Below are 11,190 nucleotides of genomic sequence, written 5' to 3'. Positions count from 1 at the left end.
GAGGTGCTCGCTGCTGTGCTGGTTCTCAGTGCCCCAGTCCTGCGGAAGCTGTGGCCAGCCGCGAGGAGGATTTTCACGGGAAGGCTTCCTTGCCCAAAACGTGGTTTCTTTCAGTCCAAACCCATTTCTTCCCACTTTTGGATCTTTGAACTGCAAATGGGACGGAAGGCCACGGAGATGGTATCTGCTGGTCCTGCCAGGGTGAGCGTCCAACCAGTGAGGAGCAGACCCACCCTGAGCATTTCCAACAGAGGGACTTCAGTGCCAGGAATCGGTTAAAGTCGGTGAAGGAACGGCTGAGAAGCCCAACAGGGGACAGTGAGGCAGCCACGGGGTTAGCTAGAGCAGGAAGCCCAGAGGGACAAAAGAAGGAGGTGGCATTACTTGAGTGTAGGACTGGGTCATCTGGCAGAAGCTAGGATCGCAGTGAGTCCATCTTGCCGGAGCTGGAGCTGGAGGAGACGCCTCCTTTACTGGCCAAGAGGGAGGTGAGGAGAGATGCTCATCTTCTTCCCCATCTCCCACTGGAAGCTCTCATCAGCCATCGCTGAACCCAGACAGAAGCCGGTTAGCACTGATCCTGGGAACCACAGCCTGCAAGCCTCAGACACTCTCCCCGCCCTGAAGACTCATAGCAGAGCAGGGGAGAGTGAGAAGGCGCTCCAGCTCCCAGGGCGCAGAAGCCCGCTTTGAGACTTCCTCCTTGGAAAACCAGAAAGTCACAGGACAAGCGGAGAAGGCCAGGGTCTTGGAAAGAGAGTGGTACGAGATTCTGCCAAGCCTGTGCTCGGTGCAGACAGAACAACGCTCCCGTGGAGGTGCTCGCGAGGCACCAATGTTCTCGCAGAAACACTCATCCCTAAATAACTTCTCTAGCTCCCTCACCGACGACTGTGACCCACAACTCTGTTCTCAGAACGGTTGGCTTTGGCAGGTGACATTTCCAAGAATGCTCTGGCTAGGATTAGCAGGTTATGAATTCCCCCAGGGGGTCAGTGAGAAATGTGACTCTTGCATACCCTGATAACTAAGAGGCACGATTGTTTGGCTTCTTATGGTAAATACTGGGTTGCGGTGACATTTGGGGTATAAGGACACCACGGATTCTGGGAATCTGCAGTCTAGTCCACATCTTTTATTTGATCGCTCTTATGCAGCTCTACAGAAACTGCCTGCTTTCTTATCTACATGCATCCTGTGTGTGATGTGCGAGAATATATTTATTGAGAGGTTGTGGCGGGCTTGGGTTGCTAGGCAACGCTCTGGAAAGGCAGGGCTACAGAGTTTACACTTCTGGGTCACCTTGGGAAAGACGTTCTGCTGCTCTGGACCTCGGTTCTCTCTCTTTGGCAAATGGGAGTTATAGACGCTTCCTAATAACCCTGCCACCCTCAGACATGCCCCTCAAATACACACTTTTTGATGACATTTAGCAGTAACACATTTTCCCCCCTTATTTGTAAATATATGTTCATCATAGAAGATTTGGAAAACAGAAATATTTTACATAGAAATTGCCTATGATTCCATAACTCCCAGATAACCATTGCTAATAGTTTTGTGAATTTACCTGCAGCTTTTCTTCCCCTAATTGAATATATATTTTATTTTATTTTATTTTTGGCGGTGCTGCGCAGCTTACGGGATCTTAGTTCCCTGACCAGGGATTGAACCCAGGCGCTGGCAGTGAAAGCACCGAGTCCTAACCACTGGACTGCCAGGGAATTCCCTTGAGTATATATTTTAAATTGAGGTCATACTGTATATAGAGTGATATACTTTTCCATCTAATATTTGGTGAGAAGCTGTATGAGTATTTTACTTTTATTATGGAACATGATTTTTTATTATTTATTTATTTATTTTTGGCTGCATTGTATCTTCGTTGCTGAGTGCTGGCTTTCTCTAGTTGCAGCGAGCGGGGGCTACTCTTCGTTGCAGTGCGCATGCTTCTCATTGTGGTGACTTCTGTTGTGGAGCACCGGCTCTAGGCGCGCGGGCTTCAGTAGTTGCGGCACGTGGGCTCAGTAGTTGTGGCACACAGGCTTAGTTGCTCCACGGCATGCGGGATCTTCCCAGACCAAGGCTCAAACCCGAGTCCCCTGCATTGGCAGGCGGATTCTCAACCACTGGGCCACCAGGGAAGTCCCTAAGGAACATGATTTTTAAAAAAATCAATGAATAATATCCTTGTCAAATGGATGCACTGCGTTTCATTTAGTTACTACATATTATTGGATGTTCATACTGTTTCCAGTTTTTTCTCTCATAATTATACTGTGATCAACATTCTTCTCATAAATTTAGAGCATAGCACAACTAAAAAGATAAATACAATTAAGAGGTGTTGAAGTATGAAGAAGAAAATATTTGCAAAAGAATGACAAAGGGTCAATGTTCTCAATATATGAAGAACTCTTTTAAATAATTATGAAAATCACCATTGCCTTTATGGTAAAATAGACATGGAAATGATGTAGATGGATTATCCAGTACCTATAAATACATGAAAATATTTTCAAAATCACTGGTAATCAAGAGACACAAATTAAGACAACAATGTGATCCTGTTTTTGGTGCCTGTAAGGTTGGCAAAGATAAAAGCAAAACAAAAACCAGACAATGTAATGCTAGTGACAGTAATAATGTAGGTGAGAGAGAGAGCAGGTTATAATATTCCTCGTGGAAAGTAAATCGATATGTCCTTTTTGTTTTCAAAGAGATTTTGTTTATTGATTTATTCGTCAACAATTATCAGGTCCCTACCATATCCAAACATGTTTTTCGGTGTTGGGAGTCATATAAAAATATATGGGACTGGGAATTTCCTGGTGGCCTAGTGGGTAGGACTCTGTGCTTTCACTGCTGTGGCCCGGATTCAATCCCTGTTCAGGGAACTAAGATCCTGCAAGCAGTGCAGTGAGGCCAAAAAAAGAAAGAAAGAAGTGGGATATTCCCCCGATCCTTATGGAGGTTATGATCAAGCAAGAGGGATCACAAACGTCCAGATAAACATAATACAAGGTAAACTGGACAGACAGGAAGAGGATTGGATTTGGAATCAGAAGACTTGGTTTCTAACCTTGGCTTTGGCCTCTTACTAGCTGTGTAACTTTGGAAAAGTCACTTTATCATCCTAGGCTTTAATTTATTTTTTGTGGAGAGGGGGTGGTTAATTTCCTTACCTGCAAAATAGGTTGTAGGAGAATTAAGTGAAACTAGGGATCTCAAGATATTTTGTACATTGCTCATGCTTTCGCATGTAAACCTGGTATCTCTGCGATTTCAAAGGAAGAAGTCATCATTTCCTGTTGGGAAGACTCAGAGGACTAGTGGAAGAGCTGAAATTATCCTAAGTGTTGAATGGGGGTGGATTTTGACACTGAGATTGTAGAGAAAAGATGGGCCAAGTGGCAGGAACTGAATAAACAGAGTTGGGAAGATGCCAGAGGGTAAGAGGATTTGAGGACCTTGTGAGTATCTGGGTGAGGTATAAGAGACCTGTGGGGAGTTAAGATAAGCCCCAAGGAAGCTGGATTGGGAGCTAATTGTAAGAGAGCCTTGATGTCAAGTAAGTGAGTCTGGACTTCGTTCTGCCGATAATCAGAACTACAGAGACTCTTAAGCAGAAGAGTTACTGAGAGTTAAGGTTGAGGTCCAGGGTAGGGACAAAATGGTAGGTGAACCCAGCACACAGATCCTGGTTTCTAATACCATTGTCCAGTAAAAGGAACAAGAGCTCCTTGGAAAAAAGGCTGATCTAAGGCTGGAGCAGGGAAATACAAGATAAGGCTGAAGCATCTTGCAGTGCTGGAAAGTAAGGAAGTAGAACGAAATGAAACGAAACAAAACAAAACAAAACAAAACGATGGGGCACGTCAAAGGGACACAAGACCCAACCTGAGAGCTCCCAATGGCTAAAGCTGGAATAATTTGTGCAATAAAATAAACAATGTAGTATTGGATTATAACCCAAAGTATAAAATAAATATGCATGAGTCCATACTGATATAAATAAATGAGGAGAGAAGAGGCAAATCTTTGTAGAATTCCAAATAATTTACATAGAAATTTCTGCCAGGGGGTAGAGCTAAGTTCCCCTCCCAGCCTCTCCCCACCTGGAGTGTGGGCTGTGCTGAGTGACTTGCTTCTGATTTGCTTCCAAAAGGTAGAAGGGGGAGGGGGTGTAACTTCACGGTGGAGGAATCTGGCGAACACTACCTTGGTGGGTGATCAAGGTCAATATCTTCAGCGATAAGTCGTGTTGATAGCTTGTACTTCTGATGTGATGTGGTGAGAAGGGTACTTCACTTCCATGGTGGTCTTACCCGTAACCCCATATAACCATAAGAAAATTATCAGATAGACCCAAATTGAGGGACATTCAACAAAATACCTGAGCGGTACTCCTCAAAACTGTCAAGGTCATTAAAAAACTAGAAAAGTCTGATAACCTGTCATAGACCAGAGGAAACAAAAGAGACATGACGACGAAATGCAATGTGGTATCCTGGACCAGTGACAGGATATCAGTGGAAAAGCTAATGAAATCAGAATAAAGCATGAAGGGACTTCCCTGGTGGTCCAGTGGTTAAGAATCCGCCTTCCAATGCAGGGGATGTGGGTTCGATACCGGGTCGGGGAACTAAGATCCCACATGCCACGGGGCAACTAAGCCTGTGCTCTCTAGCCCACACACCACAACTAGAGAGAAGACCTCGCCCCGCAATGAAGAGCCCTCGTGATGCAACGAAAGATCCCACACGCCCCAATGGAGATCCTGTGTGCCGCAACTAAGACCCGATGCAGCCAAATAAATAAATAAATAAGAAAAAGAAAGCTGGGTACCAGCTCATAATTCAAAAAAAAAAAAAAAAGAAAGAAAAAAGAATAAAGCCTGAAGTTTAGTTGATAGCAATGTACCAAGATTGGTTTCTTAACCATGGGGATCTTGTTAAAAGGCAGGTTATGATTCAGGGCATCTGGGGTGGGGCTGGAGACTCTACATTTCTGATAAGCTCCCAGGTGGAGCCATTGCTGTGGGACACAGATGCTGAGCTGCAAAGTGGCAGAGTTTGGAGTTGGCCCTTCATCTTCTAAAGCTCCACCCCCTTCCTGTGAACCACACCTGGAGTGCTCAATTCTACCCATCCTTAGTTACTGTTTCTTGAATTCCCAGCCGGTCAGTGGTTTTCAGTCAATCCCAGCTACACCTTAGAATCATCTGGGAAGCTTTCAAAAAAGCCTCGTCCCAGAATTATGAAATCAAAATTTCTAGGCTGCTGTCTGGACATTCTTTTAAAATTGAGATAAAATTCACAGAATATTCAGTTAACCACGTTAAAACACACAAGCCAGTAACTTCCAGTACCTTCACAAGATAAGTGCAACCATCACCACTCTCTAGTTTCTGAACATTTTCATTACCCCCAAAGAAATTCCCTACCCACTAAGCATTCAGTGCCCATTCCCTCCTGCCCTCGGTCCCCAGCAACCATTAATCTGCTTTCTAAGGTTTGCCTATTCTGGACAATTCATATAAATAGAATCATACAAAATGTGGGGGGAAAGACTTGGTTTCTCAGTCATGGCAAAAGTACCATGGTTACAGAAGATGTTGACAGTAGGGGAACTGGGTGCAGAGTATACGGGAACTCTCTGTACTACCTCTGCAACTTTTTTGTAAGTCCAAAACCATTTATTTTTATTTTTTTAAACTTCATTAAAAGAAAAAACTCCTTTTATTTATTGATTTTTGGCTGTGCCACGTGGCATGTGACATCTTAGTTCCCCAACCAGGGATCAAACCCATGCCCCCTGCAGTGGAAGCGTGGAGTCTTAACCACTGGACCGCCAGGGAAGTCCCTAAAACCATTTTAAAGTAAAAAGTTTATTTTACAAAATTCTTTTTAAAAGATAAGCACATACTGCAAAATTCATTGTTGAAGGGGATGAAAAATTCTATGGCAACTTTGATGGAAGGCACTCCCTGGGGACAGATACAAGGAATGAGCCGACTGGAAAGAATTCCTACTCTGGACACCCAATAATTTGACTCCCATCTCCCTTTATTTGATATTAAAGGCTGTGTTTTTCCCCCCATAGTTTAGAGGTTTAACCTGGGGAAAAAAAAACACAAGGACACCACAATGTCTTAACAAAATCCATTCAGAAATTTCAAGTAGTCTTTCCTTGTAAAACTTCAAGACTCCCTTGATAACGGCTAAAGATATAACTAACCAAGTTTTCCTGGACCCTCATCTCTGTAACCATCTTTTCTTTTTCTTTTTGGAGCCGAAAGGATAAAATATGACAGGAAGAAACTGTAGACTCAGTTTAGTGCCATAGTACATTGTATAACTTCCATTCCTTACCTCCTTGAAGCCTGTGATTCTTCCATTGAAATGTCTGTTTACCACTAAATTAAGGGTAAATTAAAAAAAAATTAAGGCAAAATGGTTTTTCCCTTTACCCCACCACTCAACCATCACAACTTAAATTTCTTCATGCTTCCTGCCAACAGACCTCTGTGTCAGACCCACAAAGGGTCACAGGCAGCAAAGAATGTGTCCTCTGGGCTCATCACCTTTCTTCCAAGAAAAGACTCATTTCCCCCAAGTTTCAATTTACAGATACTTCCTGTTTACAAGCTGGCCAATGATGAAAGTTAACTTGGGACCTTTTTGTTTTTCCCCCAAAGACATTATTTGATAAGCACACTTTGATTTCACCCTTCCATTTTCTCGTTGTTAATGCCCTGTGCCTGAGAGACAGGACTGCTACCTAACTTGCAAGGCCCAGGGCCCAGTGAAAATGCAGAGCCCCCTGTTCAAGAATTATGAAGAGTTTCAAGAGAGTGAGAGCAGAGCACTGATCCAAGCGTGGGGTCTTTTGAAGCCCTGAAGCCAGCCCTGTCTGGGGTAGTTATGTTATGGGGCTTCTCATCGTGCCCATTGAACCCTATTTCAGAAGATAAGGGAGGGAGCATTTTAGACCCCATTGTCTCTCATGCATTCAGAGAGGCGCGTAGGGGCAGGGAGGTGGGCTGCGTAGAACCAGGGGTCCTTCCTCCAGTAGCTCAGCCTTCTCCTTGTGATCAGAGAGGCTGCGGGTGTGGATGGGGGGAGGGTTCAAGGAGGGACACAGGATGGCCTGGAGTTAAGTTTCTTCAGGTAGGTGACAGTCCCTTCCTTACAACATCAGTGAGGGGGAAAGGGGGGGGGATGTGCAGGCCTGCTGGGACAGTCTGGGCCTCCCAGGAAGTCAACCTCAGTTCCCCAGCTCAATGGATTTTGAGCAGCTACTGAATGCCTGGGACAGAGCTAGAAGTTAGACGTAAAAGGAAATGAAGGAAGGGAGGAAGGAAGTGAGGGAGGGAAGTAGGGAGGGAAGTAGGGAGGGAAGAAGGAAGGAAGGAAGGAAGGAAGGAAGGAAGGAAGGAAGGATCTACTCTCAAGGATCTGGTGGGGGGAGGCATATGTAGATGGATAATATCAGAATAAATGTCAGATGTTTTAAATTTACTTATTTATTTTATTTATTTATTTTTGGCTGCGTTGGGTCTTCCTTGCTGCGCACGTGCTCTCTCTAGTTGCGGTGAGCGGGGGCCACCCTTCGTTGCGTTGTGAGGGCTTCTCATTGCAGCAGCTTCTCTTGTTGCAGAGCACGGGCTCTAGGCATGTGGGCTCAGTAGTTGTGGCTCGTGGGCTCTAGAGCGCAGTCTCAGTAGTTGTGGCACATGGGCTTAGTTGCTCCGCGGCATGTGGGAACTTCCCGAACCAGGGTTCGAACACGTGTTCCCTGCACTGGCAGGCGGATTTTTAACCACTGCACCACCAGGGAAGTCCTGTTAGATGTTTTAAAAGCCCTCCTAACCTTGCCTTGGTCTTGGGGACCTGAGACCCCCTGATCTGACCAAAGAAACTGCCTCCTGGCTCTCCACATGCCTGTGTTCAACTTGGATGTGGCAGGTCAGAGGTGCTGCATATCCCCCAACATCAGCCAGGAGAAATACTCTTGTGGGGTGGACAGCAGGCTCCCCGACGCAAAACCCTAGTTTCCATGTTTTACACAAGTTCTGTCTAAATGTATCTTAAAGGCGCTAGGTACACATACGACTAAAAACCTAACATATGCCAGAGTTGGCAATGGATTAAATTTATTATTAAATTCACCAGTTGAGATGATTAAAGAGTTTATTGCTTTTTAAAAAAAACTAGCAGGGCTTCCCTGGTGGTGCAGTGGTTGAGAATCTGCCTGCTAATGCAGGGGACACCGGTTCGAGCCCTGGTCTGGTAGGATCCCTCATGCCGCGGAGCAACTAGGTCTGTGAGCCACAACTACTGAGCCTGCGTGTCTGGAGCCTGTGCTCCGCAACAAGAGAGGCCGCGATAGTGAGAGGCCCGCACATCGCGATGAAGAGTGGCCCTCGCTTGCCACAACTAGAGAAAGCCCTCGCACAGAAACGAAGACCCAACACAGCAAAAAGAAATAAATTAATTAGTAAACTCCTACCCCCAACATCTTCAAAAAAAAAGCAAAGAATCCCATTGAATTATGAAAAAAGCATTTTCCATGAGTCTCTATCACAACTTTACAGTGTCTTCTCAAAATCAGGTTCTTCTCTGGAGCAAGTAATTTGCCATTTCACATCACAGCATAGGTTGGAGCTATAAAAAGGAACTGACAGATGGTTCTACCTCAATTGTCATCAATTCAGTTGGCTTACCAAGGTGACTGGTCCCATAACAGATCAGAACAGTCACCTCTCAGGCTGTAGGGCGCAAGGTTTCCCAATCTAAATTGATAATGAGGATTTTTATTTGACAATAACAAGCACCTGCATAGAGACAAAGTCAGAGGGTTTAAAACCAGGACTGTTGCTCACAGGTCTTCATAACTGGGCTCACGCGAGATGGTCACCTCTCTCCTCCCCTGTAGCTGTTCCCCTGCACTTCTCTGACCTGAGTGAGTCTCATTTGATGGTACAGCAAGACTGTCTAAGGCTCCAGGATCCCTCACATGTCCTCATCCTTGTGCCAGGCAACGTGTCTCATACCCATGGTGGCCCACGTGAAACGCTGATTGAACGAGTGAATGAATGATTCCCATCTCTTTCTCGCAAGCAGCTTTGCCAGCACTCTTTTAATCTTGCAATGGCCCTGAGTTGTGGGTAGGCAGGAAGAAAGTCTATTTTGCTTGAAGAAATGAAGACCCTGTGGCTAAATGAATTACCCAGAGTGACATAGCAAATTGAGACAGTGCTGGGGCTGCTGACAGCTGCCTGCTTCTTCTCTGTGGCTCTGACCTACAGACTGGAGCCATTGCCTTGTGTGAAATAACCAAACTACAGTTAAAGTAACAAATGTGGGCTATAAACTCTCCCGATATGATTGGTTAATTATGGAACTTGCTAACTAAGAGTAACATCAGAAGTATTTGACAATTGACCGGTAACCTCCCCTGAGAACGCATTTTTGGAAACAAGATGTTAAACCCTCCATGAGAAGAGCTGACACCCAATCCATGCTTAGGTATTAAACTTCTCTTACTATCTGCTCCTCTCCTTTCCTTTTCTTTTTTTTTTGTAAACAACACATAGACACCAGGAACAGTATGTCTAGGATTAGTAACTCAATTTTCTGTGATTTAAGAAGTATTAAAAAAAAAAAACCCAGGAAGATAGTTTGAGGAAATAAAAGTGTTAACCCTCATGACGAAGGAGGTCATTGGTGGTTCCAGGTATCTACAAAGGGGAACTAATACATCCTTGTTACAAAGAAATGCAGAAGGAGAACCACACTGTGGCCATACCCTGGAGGGCAGCAGAAATACCCAGCCTTAAAAAATAAAAGAGTAAACAAAAGCAACCAGTCACCATGGAAAAGTGTAAAGTGTACGGGGTGGGGGTGGGGGTGGGGGAGAAAACAATGAAAATATGATGCTTACATTTTTTTTCTGAAATGAAGTTTGTAAGTAATACTACTTCATATATATGAAATGTAAGTGGCAATAGAAAAATACATATGAATGACCCAGGCTTTTGGGAAAGAGTCAGGGGACATCCACATCTCTGGTAGATAATGGATAACCCATTGCCTAGAGTGGTTCGGTTGTCCATTTGCCCAGCAGCAGTAGCAGACTGTTCTAGGCCACCCTGGGAGCCAACGGATGGTACCATGCCAAGGGGGAAGCAGCAGTTATGTGGCCCTGGGGACTTCATTGTTTACTGTTTTCTTATCAGGTGACAGTACAATTGCCACTCTACAACAGGATTTACTTCTCAGATCTAATAGTTATGCTTTTTTTTTTTTTGAAAAATATTTAACATCTTGTTATGGGCAGGGCTGCAAAGTGAACTTTCAGTCAAGGATGGAAATACAGGAAGGCCTATACACTTGGCGGGGTTTTGGAAGGTAAACCTTTCCCTCTGCCCTTCCGTTGGCTCTTTTTTTTTGTCTCACTTAGCAGATCTGGGAAGAACCCAACCCCCTCGTCAGAAAGAAGGGTCGCTTCCCGACCCTCTAGGCAGAACAGAGGCTTTCCAACGGGCTCGTTGCTGGGCTCCTTCGTGGTGGTTTATGGAGAGGAGGCCTGAATGGGAGCCAATGCGGGGAATGTTCAATGTAAAAGGTTTAGAGAAGAAAGTCAGAGCAGTTAGTGAAATGCTGACTCAGCTCAAGACTCAGAGCAAGGCCACTGAGTCGTCCTTCTGCCCTTGCAGCTGTGTCTGGGTAGATGTGAACGCTTTTCTCAGTGGGGCTGGGTTGGGGGGAATTAGAACCCCCCACCCCGAGTTTGCTTAACGGGCATCACCATTCTCATGAGATGAAGTTCTGCCCCAAGCCTGTAGTTTTTTAAATTGAGACGTAATTGACATATAACACTGTATTCTATTTGGGTACATAATGATTTGATACATGTATACACTGCGAAATGATCACCACAATAAGTCCAGTTAACATCCATCACCGCACAGTTACAAGTTTTTCCCCTTGTGTTGAGAACTTTTAAGATCTACTCTCTTAGCAGCTTTCGAGTACCATATTGTTAACTACAGTCACGTACTGTACGTTACATCCCCAGGACCTATTCTTCTTATACTGGAAGTCCAAGCCCCTATTTTACAGTTGAGACCTCTTTCCATTCTAGTTCCATATCCCCTCTTAGTGCAACTAATGACTGATGTCA

General features: G+C 44.7%; 1 long non-coding RNA gene across 1 annotated transcript in view; it reads right to left on the bottom strand.

Moving 5' to 3' along the window:
* Positions 1 to 1,804: 1,804 nt before the first annotated feature.
* The window catches only part of LOC309970207, a 58,178-nt gene continuing 48,792 nt past the window's right edge, over positions 1,805 to 11,190 (bottom strand). The window contains exon 4 of the long non-coding RNA XR_014326671.1: positions 1,805 to 2,149. This is a non-coding gene — a long non-coding RNA (uncharacterized lncRNA). The remainder of the gene's footprint in view (positions 2,150 to 11,190) is intronic.

The sequence above is a fragment of the Leucopleurus acutus genome, assembly GCF_964270905.1.
Source record: "Leucopleurus acutus genome assembly, chromosome: 13".
NCBI lineage: Eukaryota > Metazoa > Chordata > Mammalia > Artiodactyla > Delphinidae > Leucopleurus > Leucopleurus acutus.
The sequence above is the reverse complement of the archived record's forward strand: the minus strand, read 5'-3'. Positions and strand labels throughout refer to the sequence as shown.